Source organism: Tamandua tetradactyla, chromosome 13 (genome assembly GCF_023851605.1).
Source record: "Tamandua tetradactyla isolate mTamTet1 chromosome 13, mTamTet1.pri, whole genome shotgun sequence".
Lineage (NCBI taxonomy): Eukaryota > Metazoa > Chordata > Mammalia > Pilosa > Myrmecophagidae > Tamandua > Tamandua tetradactyla.
This window is the reverse complement of record NC_135339.1, coordinates 20,338,199-20,352,180: the sequence shown is the minus strand read 5'-3', so window position 1 is coordinate 20,352,180 and position 13,982 is coordinate 20,338,199. Positions and strand designations below refer to the sequence as shown.

At 40.6% G+C, this 13,982-nt stretch overlaps 1 protein-coding gene across 17 annotated transcripts in view; it reads left to right on the top strand.

Moving 5' to 3' along the window:
• Positions 1-13,982, top strand: part of LRMDA (leucine rich melanocyte differentiation associated) — a 1,434,085-nt gene that overhangs the window by 993,555 nt on the left and 426,548 nt on the right. The gene's annotated exons all lie outside the window — the stretch shown is intronic.

Sequence of the window (13,982 nt, the reverse complement as noted above, 5' to 3'; positions counted from 1 at the left end):
CAGCAAATGCAGGTGAAGTTACTTGGAATTCTTGGGTATTTTGGAAATATTTCATTCTTCTAGGCAGCCACTTGAACTGTTGTTTTATCTGGTGGTTGTTGTATGTGGGGTGTGTGTGTGTCTGTATATACATATATCATAAAATTTGCTATTTTAACCATTTCTCGGTTTATAATTCAGTGGCATTAATTACCATTACAGTGTTGTGCTACCATCATCACCCCCTATTGCTAAAACGTTCTTATCACTCCTAGCAAACTCACTTGAGCTGTTTGTAACAAGTGTCTGAACCTCTGAGGCTCCTGGGTTTTAGACGGGGTCAGCTCTGAGCAAAATCATGATATAAGCCAAGGCACCCTAGGGTTGCTCACTGCCTGCTTTCTACTCTTATGCCTGTGCCCCCTGGTTGCTCTGGCTGTTACTCTGGCCTCTGGTCTAGCCACTGCACTGAAGCCTGGACAATATCCCAAGTGGCTAAACCCCAGCCCAAAGCCCACTTTCATTTCTCCAGGGCTCACTATATGCCAAATGCTTTGCACAAAGTGCTGTACATGCATCATCATATTTGGCCCCTACAACGACTCTGTAAAGGTAAGCGTCCTCCATTTCCATTTCATATCGTAGAGACTATGGCTGGAAGTGTTTATGTAATGTTCTCATTCATGGCAAGGTAGCCAGGCAGAGCAGGGATTCAAACTCAAGTCTGTCTGACTTCTAATTGGTGCTTTGAAATGCTGCTCTGTGCCATGACAGGGGTAATGAATCAGCCAGAGAAATCCAGGAAGGTGCTAACCTACCAGTGTACATAATTGATCAAAACACTTGCTCTGAATGGCTCGCTGTTTTAGATACACTTTACTAGGGGGAAGAGAATAATTACAAGTGACCACAGCAGATTCCTCTATGTGGTCGATTTTAACTTTCTCAAGCTCAAACCAGCCTTTAAGTCACTCTGTTTGTAAGATTGAGGGCAGCTGCCACCAGACTTGGCTAGCTAGGCAATCCTACATTTTTGAAGCCTTGGGGTTTTGGGGGAGGACTGCCACTTTGTTTTCTGCTTGCCCCGTAAACTGAGAGCTATGCCACACTTTTATTTATGTATGCATTTATTTTGGGTTGGGAGATTGGGGTGGTCATTTCAAAAACCAAGCATGTGTGTCATTGCTTCACATGGGCTTCTGAGTGATACTGTGTTTAGTAGAAGCTCCGTGTACCTGCCCCAGCCTAACCAAATTCCTTTATTATCTCATCTTCCCCATTGTTTTAGTTTCCTGGCTGCTAAAGCATATATCATGCAATGGGTTGGCTTCAACAATGGGAACTTATTGGCTCATGATTTTGAAGCTAGAAGTCCAAAATCAATGTGTCATCAGAAGATTGTGGCATTGTGGGACTAGCTGTTGGCGATCCTTGGTACTTGGCTTTTCTGTCACATGGTAGTATATGTGGCAGCCTCTCCTAGCTTCTCATTTCTGTTGACTTCCAGTTTCTGGCTATATCCTGTGGCTTTCACCCTCTCAATGTGTTTGAATTTCATTCTGCTTCTAAAGGACTCCAGTAAGATTATTAAGACCCACCCTAATTCAACTGGTCCACACCTTAACTAAAGTAACATCATCAAAAGTCCTATTTCTAAGAGTTTACACCTGCAAGAATGGATTAAGTTTAAGAACATGGTTTTCTGGTGTACATGCAGCTCCAAACCATCACATCTGTCTTTCCTATTCCCGCTATAAGGTCTACTGGATGATACCCATGCTCCCAGCTAGGAGACCACTTCTCCCTTGCATGTCCATATATTGCTTTTCCCACCAGGATGTAGTTATGTTTGCTCCTAGTTTTTCTGGCATAGTACTTGTAAACATAATTTAATTATGTATTACAAACTTACATAAGCCAGTATCTATGGGCACAAGACAAAAAAGAGTTGCTATTTTATTAATACCAAGACAAGTGCTTTGGAAAGACTCCCCAAAAAATTACTTAGGGGGGAAAAATAACTAACAAATCTCATGAGGGCACTAGAGCTAAAACAAACAAACAAACAAAAAGAAAGAAACAGACAAAAATTATACAAATCTAAAGGAATGCTCAGTTTGCCTTTCACAGGTCTTCAAGTTAGTCATTTCATTGTAAATAAATTCAAACTGGAAATTGTAGATGATAATGGATGAATATTTTTTAGCCCAAAGGATAAAGTAAAACTCTAATTGGAAGGCAGCCAGCAATGAAACAGGGACCTCCCTGTTACAGAGGAACAGAATTAAATTCTGCCAATGACCAGATGAGACTGGGGACAGAATCCACATTATAGTCCTTAGGAGGAAACAGAACTTTACAGAAACCTTGATTTTGGCCAGGTGAGACTGAAAACAGTGAAACCAGTTGAGCCCACTGAACCTTAAAGTTATGTCTTGGGTGGACCATGGTGGCTCAGCAGGCAGCGTTCTCGCCTGCTATGCCAGAGACCCGGGTTTGATTCCTAGTTCCGGCCTGTGTTAAAAACAAACAAACAACAACAAAAAAAGATGGTAAATTTCAGTGGTTTAAAGCCACGAAGTTTGTGGTACTTGATAAGGGCAGCAGTAGGAAGCAAATTCATCAGCCATCTCTTTCACTTCTATTTGCATTTATCAGGATCTTCATACCTGTGTTTTCCAAGACCTTTTAGCCCTCAACATTGGGTTTGCATCAGCCTTCCTTTCAAAACTTACCTCCCATACAAACCCTGTGCCTCAGTTACCCTCTCCTACATGCAGAGCTTGATTTTGGGGTCTCTGAGCCGTTTCTCAATCATGTTTTCCTCCCACAACTGCCTGTATAAAGTCCTTCTGATCTTTCAAGGCCCATCTCTAATCCAGCCTCCCTAACCGCCACTGCCTTCGAGAAGACTCCCCTCGTGTCACCCCCTTGGGTTTTATCCTCTGGCTGGTAGTGGTGGCTTCTCTCTGTGTTTTCATCCTCTCTCTCCAAGTTTTGGCAAGCTTCTTAATGGCAGGGTCCTTATGTGCAGGCGCTAATGCCTTTTTGTTTCCTCCTTGTGTCCGACACAAAAATGAGCACATTCTCTGTTACCCATAAAGATTCCTTGGATGTCTAGATTCTGCCTGAGAAAGCTGCACAACCTTTATAAACACCTACAGAGCCCTTCTGTGGATAGCAGTTTAATTTCTGAGGCCTTTGCATCTGAGTGATGGCTCCTTCATTATCAAGACAATTATTTGATCTCTGATAAAAGTATCTTTGAAGTGAATTTAAGCAATTTGAGTACCCCAGTAGTTTGGTTTCCAAAAGTGGCTCCTCTGTGAACATGAAGCCTGTTGCCTTGGGCTTATGGCACTTCCAGTGCTGATGTGGTCATCTACAAGGCTTGATGGGCCCCACCTGGGTGCTCTCCAAGTGGGGCTCCTCTGAGCACAAGCACATAAGAGCACCATGCCGGGAGAGCTGGCAGGGGTTGGAGTGGAGGCTAGTAGCCAGAGAATATATTGAATACATTTGATTTTTTTTTCCACTGTAGCTATCTATTCTTCATTCCAGGCTAATGGGATAATTTGATCGATGATCGCGCCGGGAAAAGGCAAGAGATGCATAAAAAGTGTGAAAGCGCACAGCTACAAATGAGTGGGCAGATTTACCACCTTCTCCCCAGAATTCAATCTGTCTGCCTTCCACACTGGGTATGAGACAGGCAGATCCAAGCTTTGGCTTAATTACACATAATTTGGGTGACAGCTGAAATGCAAACCTAAACATTCAATCAGTTAAAGATACACAAAATTAAGCATTTCACACAGTGTCCAACCCCTTCAATCTTTATTAATACTTTAATTATGTTAATTATACCATGGTTTCAAGCACTGCTACTACAACAAGCAGGGGGTGGAGGTGGGGGAAGAGGGAGGCCTCTCAGCAATGCTCTTAATAATGATTGCATTAGAATTAAAAGTATGAATGGAATGCAAAACAGCGAATCACAAATGTACAATTCAGCAGGTTGCCCCCCCTGTTGACACGCTTCTTTCCTCCATGTTGCCTAGCAGTGTTCCTGGAAACTGAGCCCAAGTCTGTCTCATTTGTCTCTGTGTGATGCACATAGTAAGTGCTCAGTAAACATTTGTCGAATTAATTTGGAACCAAGATGCTGAAATTGTAAGTGAGATGAAAGGAAATAAATAAGCAGACCTTTGGAATGTATCTTAAAATGATAGTGACCAATTTGCTGATAGTTGTTTGTGGCATGAGAGAAGAGGTATGGGGGGGGGGCAAGAGAAACAAAGGAGGACAAAGGTGGCAGGGATTCCCCATTGCTTTTTTCAAGTCACTTTAAGTTCTCTGGGGTCTTTTTTTAAACCGCTGTCTGACACATGAGGAGTAGGAGGTTAGAACTTAATGATTTTTGATCACAGCGTTGTGATTTGTGTGTGGGGTGGGGGGGGGCAAGCAGGGGAAGAGGTCTGCTTTTATTTATGTCTTTTATATGTTAGATATCTGCCTAAGATTTCCTTTCCAAAAGTTACTAAAAAGTGGTTTGAAAACTCTGATCCGAAAACCTTTGCAAGTTCCTCTCCCTGGTGTTGGGGTTGGTGACAGGTTCTTGTGTCACCTTGGCCAGGTAACAGTGCACTGGCCTAACTATTACTGCAAGGATATTTTGTGAACTTAAATCATCGGTAAGTTGATTGTATCGATGGCTAATGATGTCTACAATCAACTAAGGAGAATGTCTTCAGCAATGAGAGACATTTCATCCGATCAGTTGAAGGCTTTAAAAGGAGAAGAGATGACTACAGCAGTCAGAAGAAGACTATTTTCATCTCTACTTCAGCAAGCCAGCTTCTGCTAGGAAATTCATCTTAAGTGTTCATCAGAGTTGCCAGCTTACAACCTGCCCTTTGGAATTTGGACTTGTGCACCCCCAGAGTTTGATACTTTTATAAAATCTCATAATATTTACAAATATATCCTGTTGGTTCTGTTTCCCTAGAGAAGTTTGTTTCTGAGAGTGGGGTTGCACTGAACATGGGTAAACTATGGGTCACTAAGCTTGGGTCACAGTTATCTGTTCTGGGAAGCCTTCCCCAACTGCACAGCCAGTGGTGCAGGATTCTGAATTCATACAACTCTTAGCATCTGGCCTAGATTTTCCCTTTCTCCTACGTGAGTCTTGTCTTCCTTACTAGATGATCTCTTTCTCAAATGAGAGACCATTCGTTCCCCTCTTGAGACTTCCATCTACTTGGCTTCAGACTGGACACAAAAGGCCACTCAAGAAATCCTACTTATCTTGACATATCTACAACTATTTGAAAGGGGAATAAGCACATAAAATCAAATGACCCTCTAGCCAGAGAGAATTCAGTTGCCCCAACTACAGCAATCAATAACTGTACTCAAGGTTTGGGACTTTGGTTTGCTCAGCTGAAACAAAAATGTCATTTGAGTGATCCATACAAGATAGGATTTTAGGGTTTGATAAACTATAGGTACAGAATCATGATTTGTTGGGTGTGTATTTTTAACATCACCAGAGGAAAACTTGGATATCCGTAGATCAGAAATAGAAATGCTTCTATTTTTGTGTACTTCAAAGAACAATTCTTTAGTGATATTCTTGATGAGAACTAGCTCTGTGACTGGCCCTTTTGCCCAGCTGTTCTTGGATTAGGTAATCTCTTCAGAGCCTGACAGATACTTCTCAGATTTTCTGATTATTGCCACTGTAATTCTTCCTGGTGGCCAGAACTGGTATTGGACCTTTCCACCCAGTCTTGGTGGCTGTGGTGAATTGAATTGCATCCCCGTGTTTAGACACGTTCTTGATCTCGACCCTCGTCCTGATGGGTATGGTCCGATTGTAAATAGAATCTCTTGAAGAGATGTTACTTCTGTTAAGGTGTGGCTTAACTAAATCAGGTTGGACATTAATTCAGATTACTGGAGTCCTTTACAAGCAGAATAAAATGCAGACATAGAAATAGCCACGGGTAGAAGCTGGAAGGCAACATAACCCAGAAGAGAAAGGAGGAGACATTGCCATGAGCATTGACATGTGACAGAAAAGCCAAAGACCAAGGATTGCTGGCAGCCAGCCCCAGAATGCCACAGTCTTTGGGGAGAAAGCATCACCTTGCTGACACCTATATTTTGGACGTCTAGTATCAAAACCATGAGCCGATACATTTCTGTTATTAAGCTAACCTGTTGTATGGTATTTGTTTAGACAGCTGGGAAACAAAGACAGTGGCTAACTCAAGTTGCTATCTTATTGCTCCTTAATTGTAGTTCCCACAGGTATTCAGTCTCAGGCTAATGTTAGGAGGAACTACCTTACCAGCAGCACCTTGGTCCAGCAGTAGATAAAGAAGGCTCTCAATGCCTCATAGAGAATCAAAAGGACACTGGCCCTATTAATCAACAAATACCCACCAAGTCTTTTTTCAAGCCAAACTTTTGTTTGTTACAGTGTAGGATACAGAAATAACATATGGTACAATTTCTGCACTACGGACTGTTCTCTCTGTGTGGTACAGAAATTATAAGTACAAAAAGCTGTAGAACAATAGAAAAAATAACCAAGTGCTAACTATGCTGTGGGGATTTGGAAAAGGGAGGAATCACTATGGAAAATTAGAAAGGACTAAGCTCTTGGGTCCATTTTGTCACACTCAAAGATCCTTTTTATTATTTCTCCTACTCATGGGCCTCCATTTAGGGGAGAAAGTGTCAGCCAAAGTACATTAACTAAGCAATAATTCATTCACACTGCAAGAAAAATATGAATATTGCCAATCAACCCTTCTGGAAAACAAGAAAGAGAAAACCAGAATGTCCACACTGAACTAAAGGCAATTTCAGCTAAAAAGAGAAGAAGCGTCATGTTTTTGTTGGTCTTTGTATCTCATTACAAGTAAGTGCATGATTTATTGGTCATATTTAGATATTGAAATTAACTTTGTGAAAATGCATTTACTACATTTGGGGGATCACTAGGGATCTAGAACTCATATTGAGGAACGTGTACAAAACCAAAGTAGGACTTGGTCAAGGGTACAGGGGTGAGGGATGAGCTTCATAAATTCCCTCTCTTCAGTGCTCCATCACTAAGGCCAGCCATCTGACTTCCTTTCCCTCCTAATTTTGTGTGCTGACACCTACCTTTTTGAATGGACCAAGATGGACTACAGTTTTTGACTTGTGTTCTATTTTGCATCTACCCCTAAATAGCACCTTAAACTTAGCATATGTCATATTTAGTAAAATCCAAGGCTTTCCCTTCCCTTGAATATATTTAGTTACATTCAAGGGAATGTGGTGGTTTGAAACTGTATTCCAGAAAAACATGTCCTTTTTCATCTGTTACTGGAGGTACATCCCTCTGTCGTTGTTATCTGAGTGGTAACATGAAAACTGGAGCACACTTTTGGACATGTTGCATGTGGAAGATGCTGCCTTTGTGATTTAAGCCAAGGCCTTGATTGTACCCATTTAGTACAATTAGAACATGTATCACTTGAGAAGGAGAAGTAGTTATCTCCGTTAGTTGTAATCTCAAATTTAAACACGTGGCATCAGAATTTTCCCTCAATGGCAAAGTTATAGACCAGGTGGTTAGTTAAACATCCTTTTTAAATCAAATTAGCTTTCCTTGCCTAAGTAGCTGTTTTAAACCTGAAAGTGGCTTTGAAACATTGTTTCTTTCACCCATCACCTATGAAAGGAAAGATTATGTCCCTTCAAAGGGCTCCTCTAACAGTGAATAATTATCCTTTGTTTGACTGCAAATGCACATTCCTGAAATAATATATTCGTAAAGTTTCATAAATTATTTCAAGATGTATTAAAGAGCATTGGAAATAGTTCCTCTCCCTACAGGGGGTTGCCAAGAATAAGTTTTGTCCTTTAAAATTTGAAACAAATTATTATTCACTGGGGGAACATCATTGGAGCTTCCCCCACCTCCAACTGACAGGGACGATTTGAAGTAACCTGTTAATGGTAATGTTAAAATTTAGAGACAGTCTGAGCAGAGCAATTTTTAAAAATTAAAAGTCATAGCTAGGGGGATTACCTTTGGGGATCATGCAAAGTTAGGGGTACTGCACATTTACCTGGATCTGGGCCTGGATTCCAGCTGGATTTCATGCCACATCATGGCCCCGTGGAGGTGAGAGAGACAGGGATGTTTCTGACTGAAATTCACCTAAATGCTCCCAGGCATAATTCTTCGGAGACTTTCAGCTCGGCCATAAAATATAGCATAATGCAGTGCAATGGATACTATACTAGGGGTTAGGAAAAGCAAGTTCTAATCTCAGAAGTCACATAACATTTGTTCAAATATCATTTCCTCATCTATACAATGTAGGGTCAGTTTAAATAGTCTTCCTTATGGGTTCTAACTCTAAAATGTTGCAAATTTACTGTATTGAGTCACTTTAGAAAGCAAATATTTATGGAGCCTTGTTTTTTGCAAGCCATTTACTCCATATAATTTCTACCAACAAAGGACCATTGCTCTCCACTTGGGATATAATTTCCTAATAGCTCACTTTTTGTCTCACCTGGTAAATATCTACATTTCTGAAGAATTATTGAGTAGAGTGGTTATGGCATGATAGAATCCAAGAATCTTTGGGTAAGGGCGAGTCTCATCTCCCTGTCTCAACTGAAATCTTTCTGAGTAAAGCAAGAAAAAGAAAAGGCAAAGGAAACTGATGCTTTCCTGGGCACTTATAATATGCCAGGAGGTGATTTGTAGCTTTTCTTTCCTGCTGTTGGAGTCTAGTGCAGTGCTGGGAACACCAGAGCCTTCAATAAATTCCACCTGAATTAAGTAGAACCACATGCTGCGTAACTAATGCAGCCAGAGCTTAGAAAGAAAGTCAGTTTCTTTGCAGCTGTTCTTACAACCTACCTGTTTCTCTTCTTCAGAAATTTAATTCCAGAATATTTCAAAGCCAGTTAAAATGGTAAATTAGAAGCACTTGGGTGAGGGTGGTGTAACGTGATGGTTGGGACAAACCATCCAGCACTAAATGTTTTGGGCCTGAGCTGTTTCCCTCATCAGTCTGCTATTTTACATATTTGCTGGGGCCTGCATAAGAATATAGGGCAACAGAAGTCTTTGTTTTAGGCAATAGGTTGAGCATGCATGGTTTGGCTCCACTTGTGGCCCTAGGAAGTAGCAAGAAATGGTAGAAGGAGTACCTTGCTCTACCACAGATGGCAAACACACTTGCAGTCATTGCCAAGCCTGGGCAGACATTGCTAGTTGATCACTGCATGCTTTCTAACTGAGCTCAAGCATTCAGAATCCTTTCAACAGAGCTCTCAAATGAAAGGTAGTAGAACAGGAGATGAAACCTGTTTTCATCTATCATTTGTCCAGATTTGGGCCAAGTAATAGTACTTTCTTCAAAGAATGTGTGCACCTATTACATTGGGGTAATTCAAAGCCTGTTTTAAGTGTGCAAGAGAATTTTACTTTATAAAGTAATTATTTCTCTTCTATCTCAGGTGTTATCCACTTCCCAATTCTTAACCCCTTTGTCCTTGAGAAAAGGAAGACTGGGAGGAATTTTTTGTGAATTGATCCTCAGTTACCTGATTTATAAAATGGGCATAAGTGAGCATAGATTGATAAAATGTGACAAATGAACATTTGGAATATCCACATCAATTAGAAGCAACAGAGTAGACGTATACTTCAAAATACAATGAATCTTAGAAACAGAACTGAGGGGAAAAAGGGACAGGATGGTGTCTAGAACAATCTGACTTAAAAATACATGCACACAAAACAGTAACGTTTCTTTAAAAGGCCACAGAATCTTTTACTATAAAAGCAAAGATTGATAAATTTGAGTCTATTAACACGAAGAAACTCACTACTCAAAAGTTGCCTTAAGGAAAATGAAAATATAAGGTATACACCAGAGAAATTCTCGATATACACACTTGATAATAGATCAATATTGAGCGTATAAAAAAACTCCTATAAGCCAAAAGAAAAGTACAAACAACTCAATCAAAAAATGAATACAATATATAAATAAGTATTTTGTAGAAAAATTATGGCCAATTAACATATGAAGAAATATGCTAGACATTGTAATGACCAGGGGATTACAAAGAAAACACAATAAGACTCATCTCACATATCTGAGATGTGCAAAAAAAATAAAACTGACCATTGGAGAGGAATTACATCTGCACAACCTCTTATAAATTGCAGATAAAAGTACAAAGTGGTGCAATGCTTTCGAAAATAGTTTCTTGAATTTGAACATTAATGACTCAGCTATTCTACTCCGATACACGTACAATAGGAGGCATGTAAAGTCCTTAGAATCACTATTTTTAATAACTGTAACCCAGAAATCCTGGGTTACAGAGTGGATGACTAAATTGTTGAATATACTTTCAATGAAATGTTCTCTAGCAGTCAAAACAAATGAAGTGGCACATAATGATGTGGATGTATCTTACCATATGGGATGAAATTTAAAAAAATATTTTGTAAGAATACAATTGTAAAAAGATCAGCACTGAACACATTAAAATCTTTGCCTGTGAGAGGACAAATAAGAGTGGGAATGAAGAGAAACAGAGATTTAAAAAATATGTGTAAATTTATGCATATGTGAACGTATTATATATGCAAATATATTTTATATGTGAATGATATACTTAAAATTTTTAAATGATAAAGTATATAAGATAGTTATAAATATATTAATATAAAATAATTTTTAAACTCTCTTAAACTTATAGTTTAGAATCTTTTCTCATGGATTAATTGTGGTGCTCAATGGAGATATAGGAGCACCTTTGTGATATGCTTGAAGAGTTTTCACAGAAAGGCTCTGAACCCCCAAATTGCATTCCGTAAACTTAGAAACTGCACCTTCAGCTCCAACACTTACTATTAATCTTGAAGCAAAGGCATTGTGTTTCCAGGAGCAGCTTCTTGATTTCATCTTAAACTTGACCATAATCAGGCCTTCTTCACTGACATGAATAGAAGCCGGAGGCTGAGGGAGGACAGTGAGGAGTCTTAGAGGCAAATCCAGAGCTACTTGTTGGTGGAAAGCATGAGTGGCAGGTGGAACACAACGCGGCCTGGGGGACCCCAGAGTACAAGAAAGACATGGAGCGCTGTGAATGGAGGAGGAGAAGGGAATTTTATTTTCCATCACTTTTTGTAGTGCTTTATCATGAATATGCATAAGAAAGATAAGTGGATGGAAAGATGGGAAAATATGGAGAAGTAATTATACCTTTTCAAGTTCCTGCTGATCCATGTCCATTTTCATTTCCTGTTTTAAAATGCAAACACATGCATCACTCTTCACTCACTTGTTCTTGTGACCTCTTTCTGTAGAATATGTGGCATCTCAGCTTCTTAGGGAATACTTGGGGCTATCGCAGCATTGCTATTTCCAAATACGAGCATTTCTAAGCTTCGACCAGAGTATACAGGAAACACTATCTAGGGACAATGGAGAGAAGAAAGGTCCAGAAACATGGATCTGCTGCCATTTTTGTGACCTTTCCTTCCTCTGGAGTCTCTCCCTTCCTAATCCAGGGTTTTTCATCCCGACGCGATCCAGTCCCAGGACATTTGGTGGCAATTGCTTCTGGAGTGGAGGTCCTGGCAGGCGCTTAGAACGCCTGTATTTGGAGTGGAGTTGGCTATTGTAATACTTAGTGAATGGAATTTCATTAGGTCCTTATCTGTGTGCAATGAGGAAAAGAGGTCCTTTTACACAGTGCTTGTAATGGAGTGGAAAATTGCATTTCCCCCTCGCCTGAACAGTACCATTAGTGGGAGGCAGACTGTCTGCAGAGCGCGGGAAGGGGCAGTGAAGGGCTGACAACCCAAATGATGACTGTGCCGAGAGACCCGGAAGATATTAAAATAAAAACAGGTTGTGTTCTTTTTGTCCTGTAGCAGTTCTCCCCTGCAACGCAGGGAGTGATTGGATTTGAAGCGCGGAGAAAAACATGTTAAATAAGAAATTGTTTAAATAAAGTTGTTTGAGGTTGCAACTCTCCCTCTGGGCATGGAGGGGAATGTAGTTTGTTCCCGGTAACTTATAGATATCCAAGAGGCAATATGCTTTTGAGCCAGGCAAGTATGCAGGAAACTTGGAAAGTGGAATGTGCAACAGAGGTCTCTGAGGTCTTCCAGGTGGGTTCCAGCCTCAGTGACTGGCCTGTGGACACTAGGATGGTCAGTACGGGGTCAACCCCAATTTTTATTTTCCTAGGGTTCTCAAAATTGAAGGTCAGAAGAGCTATGAGCAAAGCGCAAGGAACAGCTGGGATGTCCAGTCACTCTGGTGAAACTCTTGTTCTCAATCTGGTAGACTGAGGGTTCCTCTAGTTAGACGCAGCCCCGTGGGGAGGTGTAGGTGATGGTGCAGAAGGTATACCTCCTGTCCCAGGGTAATTCCAGGCCAAAGGAGGCGATGACACCTGAACAGCATCTATGCCCAGAAGAAACTAAATACCAAGCGGAGCGTGCTAGGAGCACTGGGAGAAACTGTGGGCATGATGGCCATAGCATTTGATGGAGGGCAGTGCAAAAGCAGCAGTAGAAAGAGGCCCCTTGAAAATGGAACCAAAGAACACTTGGGCTGGAAAAGGCATTCAGAATGCTCTGGTCCAACCTTTTCTTATAAGGATGAGGAATGTCTTCCTCTTGAGGCATAAATATCAAAGCACAGTCTCTGAGGCCCTTTCCAAGGGCACTCTTTACTGCGCACATTTCTCCACTGCCTTCTCTCTATTCATGTGTCCACTCTACTTCTGTTCCCTTCTTCTTTCATTTCCTCTTAGGAATACGAAAGTCATGGCCTGTGTTTTGGTAGGACACTCTCAGCATTACTGAAGTGGTGCAGCCCTGTCCTAAGGATGCCATCAAAGTATAATTTTGAAAAAATGAAAAATATGATTCTCATTCAAATAGATGAATACATTTATCATCATTCTTAAATTATTAATTCTATTAACTCATTAATAAAGGTACCAGTGATATGGTAAAGCTGGTTCCAACAGTGTTTGAGGAAATGTGTGTTTATAGGCACCTACTTTCAAAAAGAATGTTGAAATAGGATTGCTAGGTTAGATACAGTACTGATCAATGTCCTGCAGACAAATAAAATCATAATATCTGGAGTTTTTTTTTCCCCTACTGGATAGGAATCTACCTGCTAACATGAAACTTGACTACGTCTGGGCTCTGATCAATGTAATGAGCAGCACATACATGTATATACTCTGTTACAGAATTAAATAATCTTTGGGAAGTCCTGTTAACCAGTGTCACAGTGTGGCATTGAAAGAATAGTCTTCCCTTTTTGCCCCTACCCTCACCTAATTTCCTAGTTTGGAATAATTGTTTTTAACAATATAATCCCAGCATTTGAATGTATATTTCTTTAAAATCAACAGTATTTGGTATACTTGGTTTGGGTAAGACTCCACTTTGGAAATCAGTTTCCCAACTGTGGTAGTTTGAGGTTTTTATGTACCCCAGAAAAGGTCACCTTCTTTTAATGCATCCCTATGGGGGCCGACCTATAGTGGGTGGGACCTTTTGATTCAGTTATTTCAATTGAGATGTGACCCACCTCTTTCAAGGTGGGTCTTAATCCTCTTACTGGAGTCCTTTGTGAGAAGTCAAAACACATACAAAAGCTAAGGAAGAGGGCAGGCCATGGTGGCTCAGCAGGTAAGAATGCTCGCCTGCCATGCCAGAGGACCCAGGTTTGATTCCCGGTGCCTGCCCATGTAAAAAAAAAAAAAAACTAAGAAAGAAATAAGCATACAGAAACTGAAAAAGGAAGCCAGAAGCTGAAGCAACAAAACCCAGGAGTAGAAAACCAGCAGACATCGCCATGTGCTTGGCCATGTGACAGAGGTGACTGGATCACCAGCAACCTTTTTTCAGAAAAGGTTTTGTCCTGTTGATG